At 42.2% G+C, this 6,535-nt stretch overlaps 1 long non-coding RNA gene across 1 annotated transcript; it reads right to left on the bottom strand.

Annotated features, from left to right (window-relative positions):
* Positions 1–569: 569 nt before the first annotated feature.
* LOC128422347 (uncharacterized) lies at positions 570–4,792 on the bottom strand. The gene is made up of 2 exons (XR_008332485.1): positions 4,431–4,792; positions 570–1,080 (listed from the first exon to the last, which is right to left on the bottom strand). It is a non-coding gene; the product is annotated as an uncharacterized LOC128422347 (long non-coding RNA).
* Between the last annotated feature and the right edge of the window lie 1,743 nt (positions 4,793–6,535).

The raw sequence follows: 6,535 nt of genomic DNA, 5'->3' as shown, positions 1-6,535 counted from the left end.
GGCCCCGTGGTGAGTGCTGCCTGGCATTTTGTCACCCCCCTCAGTGGTGACACCCGGGGTGATCCACCCCCGCCGCACCCCCTTCCACCACCCCTGAGGAAGCCACAGTGCTTCCTTCTCAGAGTTGTTTCTCAAGAATAGAATAGTATGCAGAAAAACACGTAAAAGGTACCCAGCTGATGTTTGAGCAGAAAAGGTGCTCAGAAAATCACAACTAATAGGCTGCTCACCTCTTATATGCGGGGAGTGGGGATCTGTGTGTGTGTGTCATTCACTAGATAGGGAAGGAAAGCAGCGTTCGCCTCGCATCTGAAAGATTTGCATCCACTCCTATTTGAAGACACGCCTGGGAACAGCCTGAGTTGGCTGGCTTTACAGATGCTCTTGAGGCATAATCACAGGTGGCCTGAAATGCAGGGGAGGGAGGCTGCCCCTGGCCCACCTAAATTGCACCCCTGCTCAGCTGGGTCAAAGGCAGGGTTTGGAGGTGAAAAAATGCCACCCCCTCCTATCAGCTTGAATCCGTTTAAAACAAATCCTGCAAATAATAAAAAAAAAGGAAAAAGTCATTCTGGAAAGCAGTTCTATAATTTTCATTCCTATTTTTTAACCACCGGTGTTTTCCCCTTGCAGAAGGAAACTTTACAAATAAATTGGCTACAGAAGCAACCCTCTGTGCAAATTACAAGGGATAAAGGAAAGAGGAAGGCAAGAGCTGCAGCAGGACTGTACAAAGAAAGGCAGAAAGGAGCACGGGAGATTGTTCATTGTGCAGGTATGCAGGAAAACAGGGTCCTTGTCTGCTTTGGGCTATAATAATCTTCCATTTTAAATACTGCACACAGAGGAGCTGTTTCCACAGTTCTCACTGAGCTTAATTTGGAAACCTTCCTTGCCTTAAAACACTCCACTGCTGCCCGTATGGTCTTATCTAGAGGACCTGGCCATGCCTCAACTGCATTTTAGCCTTCACAGGATGCTCTTCCAAGTTGTTATCCAGTCCAGATGATATATTGGATGGAGAATGTCGTCTGCTGAATGATGTGCATTCTGGCCTATGAGAGAGGAGGAGCATCCAACCTGGAAAAAGACGTTAATTTTAATTTATGCAGGGCAACAATGTTCAACACAGTACATTCTGCTCTTTGTTTCAAGGAAATAATTTGGCCATATTTTACGTGGCTGAAGAGGGTCTCCGAGTGTCAAACTCGGGCAGCACCTCCTGTTGCAGCCCATTTGGAAAAGATGAAAAGACGACAGATGTCAAACTGTCTCAGCTAGGGAGGCCAATTGATGATATTTTCTTAAAGAAATGTGCTAACAAAAATGACAAACTATTAATTGTGCCCTTCCTTTTCCTTTCTTGCTTTGCAGAAAGGGGGCGGGGGGAGTTAGGACAGCTGGCATTGCAGCTCTATCTACCACAAAACAAGGAAGCTCGAAAAGCTGTCAGTCACAGATGGCTTAATTAGTCCTCATAGGTAGTGCAATTAGACCCTTCCTTCAGATTCAAGTTTTCCTCAGTAAAGATCATTCCAAAGCTAATAATACATAAAAGAGGAAGATGAAAAGGAAACTAAGAAGAAGAAGGAGAAGGGGGAGGAGGAGAGAAAGTGGAGAGGGGGCAGTGAAAAAAGTAGAAAGCACTTGGGCAAGGAGTTCTTAGCATATAATTATTTCTTGAGCATTTCCTTTTCTCCACGGCTCTAAAGCAATTCAGAAGAACTGGTGGATGTTGCATAGAGAATGAACGCAAATTGGCTTGCTTGAAATCACAGCTTGTGGAACCCCTCAGGCAAAAATCTGCTTTAGGAGAGGAGTTTTTGAGGGCCTGTGCTGTCATCCAGGAGACAGCACCCCCTTTTGGGGTGTTTCCTGGGTGGCGGGAGATGGTACTATTGGTTGCACATGGGATGTGGCACCCCAGGCCCCACTGGTTACATATTTGGAATAATGCTTGGCCCAGCATGGGCATACTCAATGGTGGATGCAGCCAGAGGAAGCTTGAGCAGAAAGCAGAAGGGACTGGAGCCCATTTTGCACTCAGTGCAGAAGCAGAGCCAGGTTTGTCACTTGAGAGAGAGTCGTACCTGTGTGAAATGCATATTTGCAAGTGTATTTGTATTTGTTTCTTTCAAAATGTTAGGTATACACTTGAAACATCTGAGTACACATAAGTAAGAGAAAGCTCTTATTTTGGGTAGAACTCAGGTGAAGTTTGTCACAAAGGGATGAGAAAAACTGAACCAGCCCTTTTCTTCAAAACAAAGATATGGTTGGAATGAGCCTTCTCTTTACTTGCATCTAGTCACCACTATAAAACGGAAGCTGCTTCCCCCATTCCATAATTCTGACAGTGATTGCATCCCTTACCCTCTGCTCTGCCTGTAGGATGACATATCCATTTAAAATTATGGAGGAAGTAAAGAGGCAGAGTAGTATTCCTTAAGGACATAACTTATTTTTATGTGGTGGTTTATTTAAGGCACTTCCAGGCAGCATAGGTACCAATGCCAAGATACAATGCCTTGAATATGAGGACTGATCTTTTGAAACTTTAATTCGATTACTCAAGCTTAAACAAGTGTTCAGTGATATAACACAGAGCACTACATACCAGTTTAGATATCTTCCAAATATTACTAATCCCAGTATAGCTGCCTTGAAAGAGTGGTGTTAAGAGACATACAGAAAATAGAACAAAAGTCTTCCAAAAGATGGCATATTTATGTTGGCATGAAAAGGCTGTTTTGGATTCCTTGGCCAACAACTTACAGTTATTAAACCAGCAATGAGGGTTCAGCAGCGGTGATTCTGAAAAAAAAGAAGAAAGGATTATTGCCTGGACATACACCACCAACGTATTACGCTTTAGAGCCAGTAATTCATTGGTGCGGAGGAGCCACATGTTAGAATCACAGCTGTTTCAACTCTGTTCCTATTTAAGACCTCAGTCAAACCTTACTCAGTATATTCATCCTTCTTCTATGAATGGAAAGGTCCTTATTTCTGTACCACAGGTTTGGATTTGAATTCAGAAGATTTTTAAAAATAAGATACTATGTCCTCTTAGAAAACTAAAATTTTCATATTGATAATTTTGTATATCCCAGTGCTTGAAGTTCCATCCTTCTTGGCTGTGCTTAGATGCAGGAGTATGTAAGAGAATTTCAAGAGGTATTTTAATCCTATTATTGACTGTGGCCTCATATTGTGCAGCCTAATATTGTTCAATAGGTGATTTTCAATAATATCATTTTAGGATTTATAGCAATGATACTTCTGTCCAAGGAAGAAAAATCTACAAAGAAAAACTGAGACAATAAAGATTTAATAGCTGCCTTCCATGCATATTCTCCAGTTGGTGTCTGAAGAAGTACAAAGAGAAGCTCAGTCCTGGAGATCTTGTTCTGTATTGTTTGGAGAATTGTTTTATTGTTTGCATGTGCTGTATTGTTTGGGGAATTGGATTGTTGAATACACAGTGGCTGCAGCTTGTATCTTTTGAATATGTTTATATCAATATGAGTTTTAATTGGGTCCCTGTGATTTGGTATCTTTGTTACCTTATACTGAGTCAGACCATACAAGCCCAGTATTGTAGCCCCTGGAAATATTGGTGGTTCAACCTGGGGTCTTCCTCAAGCAAGGCAGATGCTATAATTCTGAGTAGCGGTTCATTGTGGACTTGATGCTGCACATTATGCAAGTTCTTCTTTGAACATGCATGGATTAAGTTACTGCCTATCATACAATCTATTTACTTATTTAGTTTACATTTACATCCCACCTTTCTCTGGCCCAAGAGCTAGCTTAGGCATTAAAAAAAACTGGGAAACTGCAGTCAAACATAACTATGCATAAGTGCTAGTTGATGCATGAAGGGGTTAAGACCATAGAACTCTTTTCCTAGACTCAGCTAGGGCACATCCTCTCTTCTTTGTGAGGGAGAAAATGAATCTTCTTCTCTTCCTGTTCCTCACACTCTCTCTCTTCTTGCCATGTAATCCACTAGGCTGGTTGTGTCTGAACAGGATCCAAGTTCAGACTGCATGTTTGAAACTATGTGCTGCATTTTGCACCCTGTGATCTCCTTGCTGCTGCATGGATTAGCGCATTAACCAGATATTTGGATTTAGTAAGTAAATATTTTAAACTTACTTAAAAGTGTGTGGACTGTTCATTGCCAGAGGGGTAGAGAGAAAGGGGCAAGAGCTGTAAGGAGACCGGATGTGCAGAAGGGTTTGTTTTATTACATGCTATCCTGCCAGTTAACTCTGAGAGTGTTTTTAACTCTTTCCCACTGGAGGCCCCGTGTTTTGAATCTAGGCGCCTAGCCAATACTTCTGTTAATTATGTTGTGGAGGTGGGGGGGGGGGTGATTAACAAAACCAATCCTCCTGGCAAACTGGGAATCTCCCCTCACTCACCCAAGTTTAGAATATTCCACCATTCTTCAGCAGAGTTTCTTTTTCTTTGAGAAAAATAAGTGACTCACGTAAATGTAAACAAGCTTTAATGATAAACTGAGAGAAAACTGTAAAAAAATAACATAATGAGAGAAACTAAATACAAAAACATGAGGCAAATCTGGGGCAAGAGGCAAGAAGAGGCAGTTGGTCCCTCTTAACTGACATTCTTAACTGAACACACACTGAAGGGAGGGGCTGATTCCAGAGCATAACCCACAAGCCCCGCCCACCAGATATCAAGCATTCTACTCTTCATATTAGGCCTCAGTATTAATTACTCATGTGTAGGTACGACAGTGCTAGTTCAAGCACGAGGAGCAGAGTCTACCATGACCTTGTGGGGCCACTGTAGACTCCACCTTGATTCTGCCTCTCAGCCTAAACTCCTCTTGCCATGCCCTCACACTTCCACATTTCTTCACTTTCTTCTTCTGCTGCTTTATTTTATTGGTGGTCCTCCAAAATCGGGGTTTTTTGTGTTGTTGGTTTTTGCTATGAAGCAAAGTTCAAAGCTGGGTAATCCTTCAACCAAACTATCTGGCAGATTTCTTAACACTGAGAACAAAATTAAAGTCAACTGTACTTAAATGTGGACTTGGGGACTACTTCATTTCAGTGAAGGCAGCTGAAATGTAAAGGGCCAAAACTGACTCCATAAAGAGGAGTCGGCATGTCCTACAGCCAAGATGACATGGCACAGGCTTTGAGTTTGGCCATTTTCTGATTCTTCTTTTAAGGCAACGTGTGAGTCATAAAAAGTCAAACCAAATTATGCTTGAATAGCTGAATCAAGAGGTAAAATAACAATATTCAATTAACTTGGATTTACCCCAAGTTAGCTTGGTATGATTCTTTACAGAGAACTTGTGAATCATTAACATTTGAGTGGTGGTGGTTTATGGTGCCTGGAACATTGCTGGAACTGTATAAATGTTAAATAATAGGAACAGCACTGCTTGTAGCAGAGGCTGTACTATTGGCTGACCAAAACAACCTGCATGCATAAAAATATGTGAAGGGGTGTGTGTGTAGATATGTGCATGTGCATATCTGGGTGAATTAATAGGGAGTGTGCCTCATAGTCTGGATCAGCTGGGACCAAATCTCTATTCTCTAAGTATACTGTTACAAGATTTATCTGTGTTCCCGTCACCAAAGCACTCGTTACAATAAGCCCCACTCACTTCAGTGGGTCCTACAGTGGGAGACAACAATGAGGTGGTAGAAAGAATTTACAATGCTGTCCCAGGCATGTTTACTCAGAAGTAAGTTCCACTATGTTCAGTGGAAACTTACTCTTAGGGGATAGGATTGTAGACTAAAACCAATTAAGGAGGGAGGACTTCCGGGTTAGCGCCATCGGCTAATGGCGGATTCCCTCCGAGCTCCGGAGGGAATCGGCTCCGTAGGAGTTGGCCAAGAAGAGAAACTTGAGAGATTTGAGAGTGAGGGGAAAGAGGTATATGTTGTTCCTGAGGAAAAGGAAGGAGGAGCTGCAATGTTGTCAAAGATAAAGGAAGGCCAGAGGCCTGACACGATGGCTACAAAGGAAAATAAGAACTTGATGATGAAAATCTGGTTTGAATTGGAAACTGAAAAATGGAGGGATCTCCTTATGTGGAGATCTGAAGACCTAAGGATTACAAATTTGATTAAGGTGGAAGGTGGAGCTTTGGGGACATTTGGACTTGAAAGGATTAAGAAACAAGATTCAGGCTCCACTTTTAAATATGGAGGTCTGGCTGGAGGAAACATGGACCTTATTGGGCTAGAGCTTCTCTGAGATTTGGTGTTTAATACCAAGGACTACAAAAAAAACCGGCAGAGAGGAATTGAGAGAGAATTAAGAGCCTCGGACGTGAGATCTCCAGGCTGATAGTAGATGGACTGATGGACGTTTGTTGGGGATTGAAACCGGGAAAGGGGGGGGTGGAGTCTGGGAATCCAAAGGGTGTATAATTTAACCTGTTCTGTTTTTATTTTGTTTGAATATTTGTATGAAAATTGGGGAAATCGTGGAAGGGAATTTAGGCCGACTTTAGAAAAAGGTTTAAAGAATAAGC

This window comes from Podarcis raffonei, chromosome 10 (genome assembly GCF_027172205.1).
Source record: "Podarcis raffonei isolate rPodRaf1 chromosome 10, rPodRaf1.pri, whole genome shotgun sequence".
NCBI classification, from domain to species: Eukaryota; Metazoa; Chordata; class Lepidosauria; order Squamata; family Lacertidae; genus Podarcis; species Podarcis raffonei.
Note: the sequence above shows the minus strand (reverse complement) of the source record. Positions and strands in the feature narration are given on the sequence as shown.